Below are 22649 nucleotides of genomic sequence, written 5' to 3'. Positions count from 1 at the left end.
GGATGTAGTTTTTGATGATCTGGCCTCATTGTATGGTAATCCGAATGTAGTGGTCTCTGATGGACCAGGCAGCCCCACCTATGCTGAAAATTATCCTTCAGCTAGTATGTCTATGAGTGGCCAGTAGGTGATGGTTCATCTACTGTTAGTCCTTGGACAGGACGACTCCGCAGTCGTACTACTACATCCAATGACACAGTTATGTTAGTGAGGGGGAGATTGGATAAAGGCAAAGAAAAGATGTTTGACAATGTGACTGGCTCGCTTACAGCTAGATATGAGTCACCTGGCATCAATGATAGTCTTAATAGTAAATTGGGCATACCATCAGTTATGACACCTGGTGTGAGGCAAAGTAGGTATGTGCCACCTCAAGCCAAGAGTGCACCATAGTTGAGGAGGTCTAAAAGGGTCAGAAAACCAATTGATAGATTGACATACAGTGGGTATTTAGCCAGACATTATGCATATATGACTAAAGTATTAGGCTATAAAGAGCCTACGAAGCTCAGTGAGGCAGTTACAGATGAGAATTGGTGTGCAGCCATGGATGAGGAATACACAGCATTGGCTGAAAATGAGACATGGGAATTGGTTTGTTTGCCTGAAGGTAAAGTACCCATTGGCTGCAAATGGGTTTATAAAGTGAAATGCAAGTCAGATGGTTCATTGAAAAGGTATAAATCCCAACTGGTTGCAAAGGGACACAACAGTTTGGCCTAGATTATGAGAAGACTTTTAGCCCGGTTGCCAAGATGGAAATGATGAGAATAGTTATTGCATTAGCGACTTCTAAGGGCTAGAAATTATGGCAAATGGATGTCAAAAATGCATTCTTGAATGGTTACTTGCTTGAAGAGGTGTATATGGAGCAGCCTGAAGGTTATGTGCACCATGACTATCGGACATATGTGTGTAGGTTGAAAAATGCCTTGTATGGGCTAAAACAAGCACCGAGAGCATGGAATGTTCGCATAAGCACTTATTTGCAACAGCTTGGTTTTCAGATAGGTAATGTAGATCATAGCCTGTTTACAAAGAAGACAGAGCATGGTTATGTTTTTTTGGTGGTTTATATTGATGATTTGATCATCACTAGAGATGATGATCATGGCATTGCTAAAATTAAAGCAGTGTTACAAGCTGAATTCAAAGTCAAGGATCTTGGTGAGTTGAAGTACTTTCTCGGGATTTACCTTACTATTACGTGCCATCCTGACTTGAGTTATGCAGTGGGGCTGATTAGCCAGTTTATGCAAAAACCTCGTAAGCCACACTTAGAAGTAGACAGGAGGATTATGTGGTACATGAAGGGTACTGCTGATTATGGGCTATTTTATGAGCATGGGAAAATCATTCGACTTGACAGGTTATATGGATGCTGATTGGGCTGGTTGTCTCTATGACAGGGGGTCAACCAGTGGTTATGCTTTCAGTTTGGGTAGCAGTATGATCAATTGGATTAGTAAGAAGCAGCCGACCATTGCTTTATCTAGTACATAGGCAGAATACAAGGGTGCAGCCATAACAGCATATGAAACAATTTGGCTTGTGAAACTGCTACATGACTTGGGTATACAGTTGGACAACAAAGTCACATTGCATTGTGACAATCTCAGTAGTGTGATGTTGGCTAGCAACCCGGTCTATCATGCTAGATCCAAACACATAGAATTTAATTACCATTTTATCAAGGAGATGGTACTTGCTGGAAAGATTGATCTACTCCATGTGAAGACAGAAGACTAAGTAGTAGATATCTTTACCAAATCACTTGGTAAAGAGAAGTTTGTGCATTTTAGGGAGCTACTTGGAGTACAACAGTTAGCTTGAGCTTGAGGGGGAGTGTTGAGAATCAAGCTCATGATCAATATCACCAACATGATTGACCTTATCTAGACAGATGCCATCTTAGTTGTCACTCTATATGTGTGTTGTAATAACTGAGTCGGTCAGACTCAACTACAGTTAGTGGTACAATCAATTAGTGACCTAGTGTGTTTATCAGTTATGTATGATTAGACTTTAGTAAGCATTGCAGAAGAATGAGAAGAAGAGAGAAATAAGAGTTCACTACTCTCTGTTACAGCTCCATGTCTTTGTCTCTCTCTCCCTTTGAATCTTGAACAATACTGACCCTAAATCGTAGGGAGGGTAGATTGTTAGTCATTTAGGGATCCGATCCTAGTTATCACCATCTGTGCTACTTACAAGTGTGCAGATTTAGGCGACTAGGTGTCCCCTAGGTCTACCTTGTAAGTGAAGCCTCTAGCCTCATCCGACAAGCATTGACCTGTGGGTTCCTAAAGACACAACTACATTCCCTAACAACCATCTAGCATTAAGCTAAAAAGGTCACTATTGTGTGAGCCATTAGAGACTTGACATGAGCAAGCACATAACTTTGTTCAATAAGAGTGAGAAATGAGGGAGAGTTGAGCATCAGCTCCACTACTTATAAGGCATAGTCTCACATTGGCCCCCTAAAATAGTGCTTAATTGATTGTAAGACTGGACCCTAATGGTCACACTTGTTAGCCATTTTCTAAACTTTGGAGAAAGTTACGTCCACCTAACCAAATGATAGTTTTCTCACGAAGACCAACTACCTGCTCTCCATTAATAACATGGAATATTTTGGTTATCTAAGCAAGCAAACAACTCATACTGTGAAACATATAAAAGTAGCTTTCTTAATTTATCTTTACGGGAAGTTTGCTGACACATTCTTAAATACGAATACCAAAATAGTCCTTTTGAAAAACATAGCAATTTATATAACTATCATATTAATTACAACCACTCCGAAAAGCAAAACAACCCAAAACTTGGGTTTCCATCTTGCCCTTTTCATTGTGGGCCTTCCAACGCTAAAAAATGTTGGGTTTGTATAGGTTTACTTTCCTATCTTAGGACTAGGAGCGAGATCATGACCTCAAACCAAAAAAGGAGAATCTTTCTACATGAATGACCATGCCCTAGGTATGGCCTTGTAGATGGCATCACGTCTCAATCTTGTTGCGGCAGTTGATGGCATGGATATCATTAGAATGTTCTCCAAGAATTTAATGCAATCAAAATCAATCCAACAAGATAATCAAAAAACTAGTCCTTTCAAGCTAAACTTTTCAATAGAAATTTTCACTAATTTCCATTAAACTAATAAACATCCAACTCATAATTTGAGTTTAACTTTATGCGTGTGAATGCACGTTAACAAAACAAAGGTATCTAGATTGATTTTTGATCAACTTGGAAAATATGCAAAGAAACAACTTATGATTTATTATATATCTTAACTAATTATGAAATATAAGTGTCACATGGATAATCTATAAGAAAATTTCTATTTTTGACAAGACTTCTAGGCTATGGCTACAAAAATATTACTTTTCCTTGACCATTTAATGGTATTGTAAACAAAAACCTACCTAAGAGTCTAATCATTCCAAAAAGAAATTCTTAAACATTTTCCCATTACATGGAAGGTTAAAATCTCATTTTTTATTTTTAAAGATAATTTTAATTAATTTAACTAATTTCTTAAGTAAAATTAAATTTCAACTACTAATATAATATTTTTATATGATTATTTTATTTATTTAAAATTTTAAATTATAGTTTTATACTAGTTATAAGGGTTTAATTATCTTTTTAAACATTAAACCCTTAATTTTCAATATATTTAAACATATTTTCTACTATATTTCAAAAATTAAGAAAGGTAACAATAATAAAAAAGTAATGGAAATAAGATAAGTTACATTTTTTATTTATGATAAACTTTTTTCACTTAAATTTCAAACAATATGATTTATTTAGGCTTTTTAAAAAGTAAAATAGTAAGCATGTGCCATATCAATGGTCAGATTCCTAGCATTAGGGATGGATGGTCACGCAATGTCAACACGCTTGCATGGGGGCATGGTGCTGAGAAAAGGTATTAGAAACAATATATTCATAGGCAAAGTGTTGGCACACAAATAGGCACTATCTCCTCATTGAAAAAATTATCTCACCTCTCATGAATCTCACTTTTTTACTCTCGCTTTGACTCTCACAATCACTCTCTCAAGAGTAGCCTCCTCTCAATCATGAGGCGAATTGTGAAGAGAAGGCCCTCCTTTAAATAGTTTTTCTTTTGGGTAGGGCAGGGGGGGTCTGTCTTTGTTTGTTTGATTAGTTAAGGGGGATTTTTTAACTTGTTACCTAAGTGAGTTCTTTTTAAATATGAAGGTTTAGAAAGAAGAAAAGTTCTTTTGAATAAGGCAAATTTTTTTTCTTCTCTTCTTTCTAAGATTTTAACAATGCCCATAAACTAACATAATCTGCTCTTTAAAAGATTCTTTGATTCTCAATAATGAAGAATCTAGATGCTTCATGAAAAATCCACAATTTCTTCCCTCATGGAAGCTTGATAGAGTTAAGAGAGGTTCAATGCTTCAAATCTTGGATAAATCTTGAAGGATCCTTGCTGTAGATGACCTCTAGGGATGAGAAGAAATAAAAGTCCCTTACATATGTGAAGATTTGTTCAAGATTTGATGGCTATCCATGGCATGCACTACTAGGGTTTTCAAGAAAGAATAGGATGTCAAATGCTCAAAAGAATGCTTCCATACGAGCTAATGAAGAGCCTTTTTGTCCTGTCCAAGCATTAAAGCCTAAACCAAGCAAGATTCAAGCCATGGCAACAGTCGTGGATTAGCCATATCAAGCGTGTAGGGCAACAAAATTTGCACCAGTTTGTTAGCTACCTTCATGGTATTCTCCCCATTAGCAATGGTAGTCTCCATGCTGGAAATGACAAGTAGAATCAAGTTCGGAAGGTTATTGCAGTAGTAAAGACTCCATTGAGAGATAGAGAAGAGATGTCACAATGAAAACTTCAGCCAAGCTTGAAAGAAGAAGAAAGACATCTCTATTTCAAAAAGTGATTGAAGTTTTAGTGTCCTATAAGTCCTATTACCTCTTCTTTAACCAAGGTACCTTTGACCTATAACTTGATCACAACTTGCATTTTAGCCACATCTTGCGAAATTCCTCTAGGACTCATGTGAGAGCTCCCAAATTTGTCTTTGCTTCATATAGATAGCCTACAAGTACTTGCCATGTGTCCTTGTACCTATTGTGTTGGATTCAATGAAAAAGAATAATGCAAAGAGAAGAGAGAAAGTCTAGTTTGAGGAGAGAGAAATACTAAGAATAGAGAAAGAAAGACACAAAGAAGAGGGAGAAAGGAGAGGAGTAAATGTTGAGCAAGAAGCTTGGAGATGTATTACTTGTGTGAATAATAATTATTGAGTAGACTTACATCTTATATACTTGGTGCCAACTTGAAAACAAGTATTTATTAACATATTCTAAATGATGTTTCTTTTTTGTCTTTTTCTCTTCTTCTCTTTTCTTGTTCTTCACACGCACACATGCACGCGCGCGCACACACAGACACACCCCTCTTTTTTCTTAAGAAAATGATATTTACATATAGGAGAAAAAAGTATTAAAATTTTATTAAAATTAAAAAATAAATTTAAAAAATAAACTTTAATAAATAAAAATTAGTAATAAATATTACTAAGCTTGAATTTTATCAATAATTCAAAATAATTTAAGAAAAATAACAAGAATTGAAAAAATTGTAAATAATTAGTATAAATTAGAAAATTTGATAATAGATTATTATCATTTGAGAAAAATAAAAATTAATTTAGATTAAATTATGATAAATAAGAATAATTTAATTTAATTAAAATATAATTAAATGTTTTAAGCTAATTAAATATAAAAATTAATTCGAGCCTATACAAGTGGATATATCAACATATATAAATGCGAAAACTCATTGACAAGCATGTGATGAGGTGAAAATAGCAATGTGTAATTGATTTGAAAAATTGGATATTCTACACATAGTTACGGTCCTAGTTAATTATATAGTTATTTATGCATTATTTGACTTAGTAGGCTACTTTCCTTTATGTTATATCATATGTATACTATTTATATACTATATGTTGTAAAGAAAAAAGGAAGAAAAACTAGTAGGAAAATGTGTTGCGCCGCCCCCCCCCCCAACCACCCACCTGATTCATGATATGGTATCAGAGTAGCACTATTGATAGAGGCTAGTTTTGGGGGTTGAAGAAGAAGGAGCAAGGATTCAAGCAAGCAAGCAACTTGTAAAAAGCTCTCCCATTCTCACTTTTTCCCTTGGATAGTATATGTTGAGGCATTGGCAAAAATCTCAGATTATTGTGAGATTTGGTGTGCAAGCCGAACATTGAATTTTCTACAAATTTTTTGTTTAACCCTTTTTCATTGTGTTTTTGGCCACCATCGAAGGGCCGTTGGTTGCATATTATATTTGAGTAGTTGGTAAAAAAGACTATCAATTTTATTTCTATGCACATCTTACTACGAAAGATTGCAGAAGAATTGCTTGCTATTTGGTACTCATTTTTTTCATAATGGCTAACTATGAAAATTCTATAATTGAGAAGCTAGACAAGAACACCTACCTATCGTGGAAGTTTCATGTGATGAACTTCTTTATTGAAAAAATCCACTAGGAGTTTGTTTAGGCCAATAAAATGAACCGGACCTAACTGATCCTATGAGACTACAGAAGAATTAAATATATGAAAAGAATAGAATACAAAAGATAAAAAAGTGATGTATTGATTATCTGAAGTCATTGATAACACAATGTTAGGATATATAAAAAATACAAAGAATTTGTATGCAGATTAGATAACCTTTAAAAAATATGTTTTCAATATATACAAAGGCGTAGAAGATTTAGCTCAAACAAGAGTTAAACACTTTGAAGAAAGAAAAGATTTCTATAAATGAGTATGTTTTGAAGATGGGAAGTATTACAAATGCCTTAGCAGCTATTAATGCAATCCTAGATGATAACGATTTATTTTCATCTACTTTGGGTGGCCCTAACAATGAAAAGTCCTACAATATCTTTTGTTACTTCTGTGTATGTACGAAAGTTGTTTCTAGATTTTATGAGTTTATCTCTCTCATGATCACTGGAGAGATCAACATGCAAGGTGAATCATCTAAAAGAAGTAGTGAATAGGTCCAAGCATTCTACTCAAGTTCAAGAATGGGACACGTCATGACCTATTCAAGAGTCCATGGTATGGGACATACTAGCAATAACCAGCAAAATAGGATACATAAAAAAATTGGTGATATGTAGATTGCTAGAAATCACGGTAATTTTAGAGGAAGGGGAAGCTAGGAAGAACACGTTATATTGCTAATAAGAAGAATGACATTCATAGTGGTAAATTGCAGCAACAAGCATCAACCTAGAGATAAAATGATGATAAAAATGAGCGTATGTTTGTCATGCAAAATATAATGAATGCTGGCACAAGGAAGGGAACAAGTGATGGTGTATAATATATTAATTCACATGCATCTAATCATATGACCAACCATACTAAATGATTTGGAGGAATATAGGATCTACAAACTATAGATTATGTAGAGACGGATGATCATTCCTACCATCTAATTTCACACATTGAAAAATTTTCATTGTCCTTGTTTGATGGTTAGAGAAAGTGTTTATCATATATATTACACATACCATCCATCACTGAGAATTTGGTATTGATCAAATGATAGAGCAAGGGATATAGGGTAGATCTAATGTGAAGGACTATTTTATTGAAGACTTTTATAATAAGTGTAACTTGATTGCAAAAGGTAGAAAAGTTGGCCACATGTTTACTTTGGATATTAGAATTCATGATATAAATGCTATTAAGTATGCTTAAAGAAAAGGTGTGGTTGCAAACATTGAAATATGGCACACATGTTTTAAATGTGCAGACGCTAAAATTAATGTAGCTCAAAGAACTAGTTACGGGTCTACTTGTGTTTAGAGTTTCAGAACTACATAAGACTTGATGTAATGCAACCTTTTCACATGACAGAGATGTAAGTAGGAATACACTTTATGTTGTATGTATATATATTTAGAGGCCTATGTAGAATGTATATTTTGGTGGCAGCAAGTATTTTCTTATGTTTATTGATGATTTTTCCAAGCTATTGATGGATTTCATTAAAGAAAAGAGTGAAGTGTTTGATCACTTCAGAACTTTCAAAACTATTATTGAAATAGAAGTTGGCTTGAAAGTCAAGTGTTTGAGGTTAAATGGAGAGGATTCTCATGATATAAAGAGACAATTTGTATGCAGGTATACCCCACATCAATGTGGTGGTTGTAGAAAGGAAAAATAAGCATATTGTAGAAGTTGCATGGGAATTAATGGTTGAAAAGAGTATGCCAAAGTATTTTTGGTATGAGGCTATTCATACTACACGAACAAACCTCCCATAGCTACAATTTATGATATGACTCCTAAAGATTTTTTAATAGACAAGAAGCCCAATGTATCACATTTGAAAGTGTTTAGTTGTAGTGTACATGTATGTTCATATTTCCAATAAGGTACAATTTATGATATGACTCCTAAAGATTTTTTTATAGATAAGAAGTCCAATGTATCACATTTGAAAGTGTTTAGTTGTAGTGTACATGTATGTTCATATTTCCAATAAGGTACATAAGAAACTTGATCCAAAGGCTTAAAAATGTATCTTTATTAGACACTCTATAGAGTAGAAAGGGTACCACTGTTATAACCCTATCACCAATGAGTTCAAAGTGAGCATGGATGTTGTTTTGTATGAGATGAGCACTTAATATGCATCTAGTGGACATGCATTGGATGATGTCGATGATCCATTGGAGGAAATTTGAACTTACATTTAGACCTTTTAGTTTTTGTAAAGAGTGCGGTTACATGGGAAGCATGGAAAAATACCTAATCATAATAACAAGGTATACAAGGTGTAAAGGGACTCAGTTAGGGCTTCCATAAATTACAATCAACTAGTCTCTTCACCTTCCTCACAGTTTTCATGGCTTTCTCTCCTTCTTTCTCTCTCTTTCTCTAGTCTTTCTCTCTCCTTTCTATACTCTTCTCTCTCCTCTCTTCTCCTTCCTTAGTCCTCTTCAGTATAGCTGGTATTAGAGCATTATGATTTGGTCCTTTCTTTGTTTCTTTTTCTTCAATCTAGCTCTCTTTTCAAAATAGGACACCCTAGTTACTTAGGACATCAAGTATTCGTACAAGAAGGACTACATTTACTTGGCAACTTTCTCAGAAGATACACAAGTGCTATGGTTGAGGCTTTGGACATATCTAGAGGTAATATGGATATTTTACTGGATTTCCACTAAGTTTCATGTAATTTTTTGGTGTTCTTGGTAAAGGACGCCACCACAAAATTTAGAGAAGGGGCAAACCATAGTTTTTTTTAATTGAAGACTTTTTCTCTCTTCTTCTTATCAACCTACCATGGATTCTCAATAAGAAACCTTCATTTCTCTCCTATATCTTCCCTCCTCATGGATCAATGACCCTACATGAGTCTTCCCTAGTTGCTTTGGAGCATTTTAAGCACCAACATCAAGTGTGTTGTAGGCCACCTAGAGCTACTAGGAGCTACTTGCAATTTGCACCACATTTTTTATTTCCTAATTTTCTACCGTCTCTCTTTCTTGCTTCACTTTGATCTCATTCCAACTTCTTCTCCTAGGCACATGCTCCCTTTGGACCAGTAAATCAAACCGTCATTTACACTTCTTAGCATTTTTTACTCTATGATCAGCTATGGGCAGCAAAGGGCAATCATACCCACTCATTTTCAAGCTCAAAAGTCCTCAAGAAACCTTTGATTATCACCCCCAAGGTCTAACTACAACCATTCTTGGTTAATCTTGCTTGAGATTGAAGACATGGAGCTCAAATTTGAAGAATTCTTCATGGAAGCCATGAAAGCTTCACCTAGGCTTTCAAGTTTGCTCAAGGGATTCCCATACATTAGTGCATGAGTCTCTTGCTTGAAGATTATTACACATTGAAGAAATGTTTCGCCTATGGGCTGATTTGGTAGAAGATTTGTGTCCCTTGATTGAGGAAGCTTCACCCAATTTCTCCAAGCATGGAAGAGTTATGTCTCATTAGAATTCTCTCATCAAGACCTTTCCAATGATATGTTAGATGACATAGTTTTGAGGTACAATGGATATAGTTATCCCTGAGTCTTCTTTTTTTAAATAAGATGATGACATGGAAATTCTTAAAAGGACCAAAAGTGAGTCCAAATTTTCCCTAATGGTGCTTTGTATGTCCCATATGCTATTACAAGCACTTTGTATTTTATTATGCAACCATTGCTAGTCCTCTTTAATAGCTCCTTATAATTTGGGAGTGGACCAAAGAGTTGCAAGTTGATGAATTGAAGGAGACTTCAAGATCCACACCAATTTAACAAGTCCACGACATTGGTCAATCACATTCCACGTGTAGATTGAAGTTTCCAAGATTGCAATTGGAATGATGTTGTGCTAGATTGGTGAACGTAATATGGACTTCCTTGTGAGATTTTCAAATAAAAAAGTCATTAATTATCACACAATAAAAAAGACAAGGACTAGACATGGTGTATGAAATTTTAATACTATTACTTGCAACACTGATTGCAATTATTTTGTCAACCATCAAGTGCTACGTAAACACACCATGTGCCACAAGAAGAATTGCTAAATGGCTATTCTTTTTACTTGAATCTAATAGTGATTGTATGTAAGGAAATGAAACATTATATGGCAATCACAATCTCTATAACAAGTGTTGGAAAGGCTACTAGAGTCCATGAAAGTTGACATTAGATCATATCATGTCGATGACATCTTTAAAATCCTTGAAAACATACTATCAAAAGACCCAATATAAAATGCAAGTCTCGCTAATCTTCTTATAAAGATCCAACCCTATCAAATGATTATAGGCCAACTATATTAACAAGTAATGCGATCTTTTGAGGAGATGCATTTATAAGCATGAGATGAAGTCCATGCTTCAAGAAGTATGTGGAGGTCCACTTCAACATTAACACAACTTTATAAGGCCATCAACAAAAACTTACCTCTTAGTCATGCACATCTTGATTGCTAAGAATGCCATATGAAATTCTAAGTTTGATGAGCATGTATAATAAAGCCTCAAAAGAGGTGATTTTTAGAGGTCAAACCATACCTCTGTTAAATCAAATCAAGCCATATTAAACTTTAAACGTTGGAGGAAAAAGCATTGCATACTTCAATAGTAATTGATATGCATACTTCAATGGTAGTTGTATCAAGAAGTACTATCTCCCAAGTCATCCAAATCATGAGCCTTCAATGTAAGGGCATGACATCCCTATCACAGCCATCACATTGACAAGCATGTGAAAGAAAGCCTCAAAAGAGGTGATTTGGTGCTTCTATACTCAATCAAGGGCTATATCACATTTGTTTAATAAAATCAAGTCATATTAAACTTGAAACCCTAGAAGAAAAAGCATTGGATACTTCCATGATAGTTCTATCAAGAAGTACTACCTCCCAAGTCATCCAAATCATGAGTCTCCAATGTAAGGGCATGAAATTCCTATTATAGCGATCACCATTAAAGAGAAAACTTGATATGAGTAGTTGGAACAATAGGAAGAAATCAAGAGACATGCTAATCCAATCGATCCTAACAATTTGCCTTGAAGAGAAATGTCAAAATTCCAAGTTATGTCCTTGAACTTGAGTCCAATAACAAGCTCCTCATACCACCTCATTACTTAGAGGCTAGATTAGTTAAAAAAGGAAAACTTGCCACACACGCTCTCATTATGAGAGGTATCCAATTTCAATAACTTGCTATACTATTCTTGGGCTCAATTTGGACAACCATCTAAATCTATGTCTACCAAAACTAAGCTAAATCCTTATAATAGCACACCATGCTCCTTGCTTGGCAAGTGCAAAGTTGTGTTGTTTTATGTCTACTAAATAGAAAGATATGTAAAAAGAGATCATATTAGGTCAACCTTTCAAATCCTAGGTAAAATTCAACATTGTCTATGTTAACAAACAAATTCACTTAAGTTTTCTAAGAGATTAAATCATCACAACCTCCTTCATCTTGGGGGACTCTATAGAAGGAAAAAAGAAAAATAAAGTACCTATTGTGACACTTATGAATTCAAATAGGAGGGGGTGCAAGAACTTGCTAGAAAAACTCATTAAAGTGCAACAAAAGAAGCAATAACCATGGAGCAAGTCCCAACTGACCAAAAAAACTATAAAGACCACCTAGAGCAAGTGGATCCTCAAGACTTTTAATGAATGCAACACCCAAATTTAACACTTAGCTCCCAAAGTTGCTCATTTAGGATACAAAAACCCAACCAAGAGACTATCAAGCTACATATGGTAGTGTATCTAGCCTAGACGGATACCCAAAATACTAGTCAAGGTGTAGATACTAGCTCCCTATATCCATCCAAAGTACTATTCAAGGTAGAGATTATGGCTCCCTAAATCCATCCAAAAGCCATAAGAAACTATATAAGATGAGATGAAGACAAAAACCATTTGTTAGAAATGACCTATAAAATTGGTAGAGCAAATCCTTAAAAACTGCAAAAAGTTACACCTTTGAAGAAGGTTGAAACCAAAAACTTGCATCTATTTATAAATGTAAAGCATTTTTGAACAAAAATCAAGAATAGTAGCAACACCTTTCTACTGCTCTAGTAATGTGTAGCCCCAATGATACAAACCAATATTCGGAACAATAGTCGCTCTCAGATTGACCGCAAGTTTGGTCTAACAAGCATCACTAGACCTTTCAAAGCTAAAGAGGTCACAACATCTTCAATGATGGATGCATAACATTAGCAACCTTTGATTGATGCAAAAAATATAGCAAAATGATTCCAACAAAAAAAGAAGGACAAAGAAACATGATTATGTGTGATATCCCGACTTTAATTTCAAATCTTCTCGACTTCTTGCGAAATGGACTTGAAGAACTCTAAATCATTAAATGGAAAAGATCTTGAGCAAAATGGTCCAAGGTTGGTAACCCAACATTTTTTCGAATTGACAAGGACTGTAGCCATCCATCACGAAAGTTACCACATGAATGAGAGTTGTGAGCCATAAGTCGAATTTGACCAAACATGTTTAAAACTTGGCTAAAAAAATAAATCACAAACCTTTAAGCTTTAAAGCTTAAAAGGCTTTAAAAAATAGAAGAAGGAGAGGTAGACATCGCAAATAGGCTGCCACCCCCCCCCCCCCCTTTTTGTATGGAAAAAAAAGGTGCCATGAACCCCCCAATTTTGGCATGTTTGATTTTGAATCAAAATGCTTGAATTCACCTTCAGTAATTCATTAGTTCACTCTAGCAATCTCCACTTCTTCTTAGTTTGATGAGAGGGTTGGATTGAAGCAAGATCATCCAAGAGCCAGGTGAATCAGTCATGGCATCTCTGGCAGCCTCTCTGGACCTTAAAGACCAAATTTTTAGCATCAGATTGCATCTTGAAAGCTTCTAGATTGTTGATTTGCCAAGATACCCTCCATAAAGATCTCTTCTTCTTGGCCACAACCCTTCTTCTTCAATTGAGCTATAAATACAAGGCATGGGGAGCCGTTGAGAAGCCAGAACAAGAGAGGAGAGGTCCTTCTTAGGAGTATAGAGCGAGAGGAAGTGGGGCAAGAGAAGCACGAGGAGGACGGGGACCCTTGTCACGAAGACAAGGAGAATATTTCATGAGCTCTTGAATTTGAATCCTCCATCCCTTCTATCCTATTTCTCTGTGGAATCAAGACTCTTCTTGATTTTTCTAAATTCTTGGTGATCGCCTTTCCCCATCAATCAAATTTCTGTCAATCTAATTACCCCCAAGCTCCTTCACCAAAAATCCCATTTTCAATCTTGCAATTAAAGACCATGGCCCCAAAAAGAAAGCTATGAGCAACCAAGCACCCATCATAAATCTTCCGGTACTATTTTTTAAAATAAAAATGGCTAGCAGGCCTTCATCCCATGAATGCGCAATAAAACATGTATTCGTAGTAATATAAGATTTTATTCAATTCTTGCATATAATCTTTTTAAAATAATTCTTAATGGTAAACTCCAAGGGGTAACTTAGGTCCATACAAGATGAACCTAAGCGAGTACAAGGAAAGTACTATGTCCCTACTAAAATATTTAATGTTTTTTATTTGTGTTGATCAAATGAAACATGTGATAGGTAATCATGGATGATAATCCTCTGTATATATGAGACCTTGAGATGAAATTGCCAAATGATACTGTTCATCATTAAACTAACCAAGATTTTCTTTTACTGCAGGCAAGGACCCACGAAACTCCAAGGGAGTTATTCTCAAGTATGAAATCCTTGTTTAGATTCAGTCCAACTAGATCCGGAGGAAGGGAAAATTTGGGAAGACTATTGGAAGGTATTGCCACTTATGCTAATTTGTCTTGATGTTATTGTTTTTGAAAAGAAAAGATTTGCATTGGAAATAAACTTATTAAAAGTTGATGTATAATGCATTCAAAATAAGATCTTTGTGATTGCAAGCTAGGTACTGATCTTTCCTAAAATCATCCGACTAAAAGATGGTTGACTTCGTCGATTGAGGCAGTATTTCGGTAAGCACAGAACACCGACTGAGGCAATGTTCTTGATGGCACTAGACCTCCCCAAGGCCAACATGAATGAAACCTACTCCAAGGAGTTTTTCTTTTTTTGTTTCCCATTAGTGAGTTTAGACCAATCGTGATGCAAAAGGTCTTGTTGTAGGGAGCTCTAGTCGGTAGGAGGAGGTGAGGATACCAAGGGGCTTTGGTCATAAACTCATTAGGCTCTTACAAACTCTCAACTACCCTTCGATTTCCACACTGTGTCCTGGAAGTTCCAATACTAGTTAGGTAATGGAACTTGGAAATAATAATACCTTTGAACAAAAAACATTGTAAAAAGTCATTTTTCTAAAAGAAACTATTAAAATAAGAATTGCTTTACTCTATTTTTGTGTCATGAATTAAAGACGTATAATGAATTTGTATCAGGAGATAATTCAAAGAAGTTGTTTTTATATGTTGACCCTAATGAGGTAGGTAATTAGGTAAGTAAAAACACTTTCTTGAGGGAAGCGGGAGGATGGTGGACCCCTGACGGATCCAGACCTATGGTTGGGTGGTCTCGGGAAGTAAGCTGAGAGCTTTTCTAAGAAGGAATAAAAATCGCACTTTTGATAGACCATTAGAAACCAAAAAGTGTGACTCACATCACTTTAGAATCCTAGGTAGAAGGGATTAAAGTGTCATACTTCTCCCATTCACTTTGAACCCAGCACAACGTAAGTCCGTTTCAGTCACAACAATTCATATAGGGAATAGAATCTCAAGCCACTAATACTTACTAATCAACCGTTAGTAATTGATTTGACCAGAAGGACTTAGGTAGGGTCCTCGTGGGAATGGTCGGAACTTCCATTGCAGGGTAGATTCAAGCGAGCCTAGTTAGAAAACTCTGAGGGTTTTCACGAAAATCCCAGATGGTGCTTTCTAGGATATCTCTTGATGGGCTACTAAGAACGTACTGCTGCTCAGGAAAGTTGGGGCGGGCACGTTAGAGTTAGTATCAGAGTGCACATTGATGTAGGACTCGACACAAGTAAATAAAACTAGTTATATTTATATCATAAAATATATTTTCCTTAAATAGTGAAAATATTCTCTTGTTAATACATGTTCTTGATTTTTGGCAGAAAGACGAACCTTGGAAACGATTCTTGATATTCCAAGTTATATTTATGTCAGTAATGCACTCCTCTAGCTTTAGCTGGAGAAACCAAATGATGTGAATATTAGATTAGATTTTAGCTGGCTAAATCCTCCCGAATAGTAAAGGGACTAAAGAAAGGATTACCAGTCTATCTAATTAAACTCAACAAGGCCGAGCAGGATAGTGAAGCCAAGGATCAACCATCTTGGCTAAAAGAATATGCAGATTTTTTTCCAGGAGACCTGACAGAGCTTCCACCAGCAAGGGAAGTAGATCACAAAGGCACTACCCCTGTTGCCAAACGGCCCTACCGGATGTCAATTCCTGAAGCCATTGAGCTAAAAGAACAACTCAAGTAGCTATTAGACTAGGGATACATCCCAGCCAAGTAATTCACCATGGGGAGAAATGGCTAAAGAAGAGGCAACAAAGGATCCAAGTTATCAGAACTTGTTAAGAGAAATTTCCATCAAGGATTCAAATCCAACACTCAAGATTAAGTATCGGGATTTTTCCATAAATGAGCACTATTATAGGACAAGACTATGTATTCCTGCAAGTCGGGAACTCAAAAGGAAAATACTCTGGGAAACTCACGATTCTACATTTTTGGGTCATCCTGGCTATGCTAAGACTCTCAATACAGTCAAAGAAAGCTTCTATTGGGAAATACTCAAGGGTGATGTACTCAAGTATGTCAGTGAATGCCTAAACTGCCAACAAATTAAGGTCGGGTGTGTCAAGTTGCCAGGAAAGCTCTAGCCACTTGACATCCCTCAAATGAAATGGAAGTATATCAGCATGGACTTCATAATTGAGTTACCCTCAGTACAAGGAGGATATAACTCCATAATGGTAGTCATTGATATGTTAACAAAAGTTACACACCTTATTCTTGTAAAAACCAATCACAAGGCTTCCGATATCGCCAGACTTTTTAAGGAAATTTTCAGGTTACATGGATTACCCCAAAGAATCATCAACGATTGTGATTCTCTCTTCACCTTAAATTTTTGGAAGAGTCTGTTCAAAGCTCTAGGAACCCAGCTATGCTTAAGTACTTCTTACCATCCCCAAACCGATGGTTAAATAGAGCGGGTCAACCAAGTTATTGAGGACATACTGAGAGCTTATTGTAATGGGAAACCCAAATGGTGGATCCAATACCTACCCTTAGTCGAATTCGCCTACAATTCATCATACAATCAAAGTATTCAAATGACTCCTTTTCAGGCACTATATGGGCAAGATTGTCTTACGCCATTAAATTTTTCCAATCCTACCCTATGGGTAGAAGCATCTAGGAAAATGCTAGAAGAAATGGATCAGCAACCAAGTGAAAGGTATAAGTCAAGATATTCAAGCCACCAAGGATCGATAGAAGTCATATGCTGATCAACAAAGGCAAGAATGCATTTTCAAAGAAGGTGACATTTTCCTATGAGTTTGTCCAAAGAAAAGTTCCTTATTTTTTGGGGAATTCAAGAAGCTAAGTTTGAGGTATTGTGGGTCATATAAGGTGCTAAAGTGTATAGGACCAACTGCCTACAAGCTGCAACGCCCCATTAACTTGAAAGTACATAATGTATTTCATGTTAGACTATTGAAAACATATGTTCCTAACCCAAACCATGTACTTAACGACCAAAAAATTGTAATTCCAAGTCAACGAGTCCTCGAACTTCAACCAGAAAAGATACTTGACATGTGGGAGAAGACTCTAAGAAGCAAAACCCTTAGAGACTATCTCGTCCAGTGGAAAGACTACCTTGAAGAGGATGCCACTTGGATTGACCAAAAATCACTATGTAACCAATATCCCTAGTTTCATTCGAGATGAGGACATCTCGATTCCTCTAAGGGGGAGAGGATGTGATATCCCAACTTTAATTTCAAATCTTCTCGACTTCTCACAAAATGGACTTGAATAAATCTAAATCATTAAATGGAGAAGATCTCGAGAAAAATGGTCCAAGTTTTGTAACCCAATATTTTCTCAGATTGACAAGGACACCAACCATCTGTCACACAGAAGTTATCGCGTGAACAAGAGTTGTGAGGTATAAGTCAAATTGACCAAACACGTTTAAAACTTGGCAGGTAAAATAATTCACAAACCTTTAAGCTTTAAAGCTTGAACAAAATAGAAGAAGGAGAGGAAGACGTCACGAACAGGCCACCCCTCCCCCCCTTTTTTTATTTTTAAAAAATGGCACCATGAACCCCCCAATTTTGGCATCTTTGATTTTGAATCAAAATGCTTGAATTCACCTTCAGTAATTCAGCATAGTGAACTCCAACAATCTCCCCCTCTTCTCAGTTCAACGAGAGACTTGGATTGAAGCAAGATCATCCAAGAGCCAGGCGAATCAGTCGTGGCATCTCTAACAGCCTCTCTAGGCCTCAAAGATCAAATCGCCAACATCAGATTGCATCTTAAAAGCTTTTAGATTGGTTGATTTACCAATATACCCTCCATAAAGAGCTCTTCTTCTTGGCTACGACCCTTCTTCTTCAATTTAGCTATAAATACAAGGCATGGGGAGTCGTTGAGGAGCCAAAACAAGAGAGGAGAGGCCCTTCTTAGGAGTATAGAGTAAGAGGAAGTGGGGCAAGTGAAGCGCGAGGATGGGAACCCTCATCATGAACACAAGGAGAATACTCTGCAAGCTCTTGAGTTCGAATCCTCCATCCCTTCTATCCTATTTCTCTGTGGAATCAAGATTCTTCTCAATTTTTCTAAATTCTTGGTGATCCCAGAGGAAAAGAAACTAGCCAGGATTTTCCTAGTAGCGGTGAGTGAACTAGAAAGAGCCCTGCTTGGAAATCATGAGGCTTTTCCATGTGAATTATAGTCTAGAGAGGCGTCCTCTGTGGCTCCAAGTCCCTCTAGAAAGGGGCATCAGAGACGGTGAGAGTCCCATTGCGAGCTCAAACCCTATTGCTCCACAAGGAACCATCGACAAGTCGGGTTATTTGGGAATGCAGCTCTAAGTGGGTAGTAAATTTCTCCTTCCCCCATCAATCCAATTTCCGTCAATCTAATTACCCCCAAGCTCCTTCACCAAAAATACACTTTGCAATCTTGCAATTAAAGACCATGTCCCCAAAGAAGAAAACTACAAAGGTCACAGAGGCAAGAGCTACCAATAACGCTACGGACACAATCACTACAAATGGAATGATGAGTACGGGGATTACAAACGAAGTTGTGAATACCATCAACCAAGCATCCGTCATGGATCTTTAGGTACTATTTTTTCAAATAAAAATCGCTAGCAGGCCTTCATCCCATGAACGGGCAATAAAATCTACATTCGTGAAATAAGATTTTATTCAATTCCTGCATATAATCTTTTTAAAAGAATTCTTAACTGCAAATTCTAAGGGGTAACTTGGGTCCGTACAAGATGAACCTAAGCCAATATAATGAAGGTACTATGTCCCTAAAAGATTTAATTTTTTTGATTTGTGTCGATCGAACAAAACCTGTGATAGGTAATCACAAACGCTAATCCTCCCTATGCATGAGACCTTGAGATGAAATTACTAAAGGATATTATTTGTAATTAAACTAACCAAGATTTTCTTTTAATATGGGCAAGGACCCATGAAACTCAAAGGGGGTTATTCTCAAGTATGAAATTCTTGTTTAGATTCAGTCTAACTAGATCCCGAGGAAGAAAGAATGTAGGAAGAATATTGGAAGGTATTGCCACTTACCCTAATTTTGCTACTTATGCTAAGTTGTCTCGATGTTATTATTTTTGGAAAGAAAATATTTGTCTTGAAAATAAACTTGTTAAAATTTTATATGTAATACATTTGAAATAAGATGTTTGTGATTGCAAGCTAGGTACTCATCTTTCCTAAAATCATCAGGCTAAAAGATGGATGACTAAGTACATGTTGAGATGACAAGCTCAACACATGCGGACATTAATGATGGACTGCCTAGTTAGATGGGTCCACACGTCTACACTTAGCACGTCGGTGGTCATTATGACTCTCACATGGCCACTGACTCATTACTTATTATATTCAAGTTGTTACACCTATTTACAGCTGGCATAGTTATAGTGCCAGTCGACTAGTGTAGTCTGTTATGTATTGTTTGACTTAGTAGGCCACTTTCCTTTATGTTGTATCTTATCTATACTTTGTATATATTGTAAAGTGTGTGGAAGAAGAAGAAGAAACCAGCAAGAAAACGTTTTGGCCTCCATCCCTCTTCTTGTCTCTTGAGTGAGCTTCTCCTTGTGCATTCTGTGTGTGTTCAGCATAGCATCTTCAGCAAGTCCCCCTCACCACGTGATTTTTGACATGGTATCAGAGCCGCGCCACTAAGAGAGGCTGATTTCGAAGGCTGAAGTGAAGGAGAAGAAGCAAGGTTCAAGCAAGCAAGCCACGGGTAAGAAGCTCTCCCATTCTTCCACTCTTTCTCTTGAACAGTGCCTGTGGAGGCACCAGAAGCAAGGCAGAGCAAAAATCTCAGATTGCAGTGAGATTTGGTGTGCGCGAAGAGCGCTATGTATTTTGGCCATCCGAGGTCATTTTAGGCCCCATTTTAGAGCCACAAGGTTGCGGACAGCAGTTCGAGATACCTGCAATTTTAGCTGTGTCTGTCGTATATAGGTGCACAGGTTACAGATTTAAGATCTGTAAGTTCAAATGTGTTTACCAGCAAATAAACACAAGGTTTATCTGCAAATTGGTTGTTGCAGATTGCATGTATTGTTGAGCAGACAGTGAAAAAGGCTGTCTGGTGTATTGCTCTGCACTACAGGTCGAGGGTTGCAGAAGATTTGCTTGCTGTTTGGTATTAGTTTTGTGATAATGGCAGAGAACAGTGGAAACCCCATCATTGAGAAGCTCGACAAGAACAACTACCCTTCATGGAAGTTCCGTGTCACGAACTTCCTTATTAGAAAAGGCCTCTACGATTTTGTGTCAAGTGAAGAAAAGGAGCCGGAGGTGAGTGATCATCCAACTGTAGAAGAGACAAAGGCACGAAAGGAATGGAATGCAAAAGAAAAAAAGGTCATGTATTGGTTGTCTGCAGTAATTGACAATAATATGCTGGGACATATTAGAAATGCAGAGAATTTATATGCAGCTTGGACCATACTTGAAAGTATGTTTTTCGTAAATACAAAGGCATGAAAGATTCAACTCAAGCAAGAGTTGAATACATTGAAGAAAGGGAAGATGTCTATCAATGAGTATACATTGAAGGTAAGGAGCATTGTAGATGCCTTGGCAGCGATTGATGCAATGCCTGATGATGATGATTTGGTGTCGTCTACCTTGGGTGCACTTAACAATGAAAAGGCTTGGAAGTCTTTTGTAACTTTCGTATATGTCAAAAAGCCATTTTTAGATTTCGATGAGTTGGTCTCCCTTATGATCACTGAAGAGATCAACATGCAGAGTGAGACATCTGAAAGAAGTGGTGAATAGGTCCAAGATTTCTACTCCACTTCAGGAAGGGGACATGGCAAGTTCTCTTCAAGAGGCCGTGGTACAGGACGTGATAGTGATAACCAGCAAAACAGATTGAATCAGCAATTTGGCGATATGCAAGTTTCAGGAGGTCATGGTAACTTTAGAGGAAGGGGGAGCTTTAGAGAAAGAGATGGATGGCAGAACAGAGGTTCTAACAACTCTGGTATTGTGTGTCACTACTGTGGCAAAATAGGTCATATTGCAGCCTAATGTTATGCTAAGAAAGATGATATTCGTAGTGGTAAGTTGCAGCAAGGAAACTATGCATCGTCTTCACGACATAATGAAGACAAAAATGAACGTCTGTTTGTTATGCAGCATATGCTGAATGCTGTTACAGGAAAGGGAACACATGATGATGTTTGGTATGTTGATTCAGGTGCATCCAATCATATGACCAGCCATGCAAAATGGTTTGGAGAGATGCAGGATTTGCAAAATGTAGGTTATGTGCAGACGGGTGATGATTCATGCCACCCAATTTCACACATTGAAAAAGTTCCCTTGTCCTTGCATGATGGTAAGACAAAGAGTCTTTCAAATGTATTACATGTGCCATCTATTACAAAGAACTTGGTGTCAGTCGGTTAGATGGTAGAGTAAGGGTTGCAAGTCAGATTTAATGCAAAGGGCTACTTTGTAGAAGACTTTAATAACAAGTGCAGGTTAGTTGCAAAGGAAAGTAGAGTTGGACGTATGTTTACTCTGGATGCTGGAATTCCTACTATGAATGCTGCTATATATGCTAAAGGAAAAGGTGTTGTTGCAAATATTGAAATTTGGCACAAATGCATTGGACATGCAAATGTACAAAGGCTGAAATTAATGCAGTCCAAAGGGTTGGTTACAGGTTTGCCTACATTTAGAGTTGCAGAATTTCATAAGGTATGCGAAGCATATCAGTTTGATAAGCAGGCAAGACAACCCTTTTCACATGATAGAGATGTAAGCAGAAATATCCTTGATGTTGTGCATACAGACATTTGGGAGCCTACACAAAATGTATCTCTTGGAGGCAGTTCATATTTTGTCACATTCATTGATGATTGTTCTAGAAAGCTGTGGGTATATTTTATGAAGGAAAAGAGTGAAGCATTTGAGCACTTTAGAACTTTCAAGGCTGCAGTTGAAAGAGAAACAGGCTTGAAAGTAAAGTGCTTGAGGTCAGATGGAGGGGGAGAGTACCTCTCGAATGAGTTCAGTGATTTTTTGAGGTCTCATGGGATAAAGAGACAGTCCCCACAACAAAATGGGGTTGCAGAAAGGAAAAACAGGCATATTGCAAAAGTTGCACGCGCCTTGATAGCTGAAAAGAATATGCCTAAGTATTTTTGCTATGAGGGTGTTCATACTGTTGTTTATATTATGAACAGAACTCCCATAGCTACAGTTCATGGGATGACTCCTGAAGAATG

This window comes from Lygodium microphyllum, chromosome 24 (assembly GCF_053477565.2).
Source record: "Lygodium microphyllum isolate KBCC chromosome 24, Lygodium_microphyllum_v1.1.10, whole genome shotgun sequence".
Lineage (NCBI taxonomy): Eukaryota > Viridiplantae > Streptophyta > Polypodiopsida > Schizaeales > Lygodiaceae > Lygodium > Lygodium microphyllum.
This window is presented reverse-complemented; position numbering follows the sequence as displayed.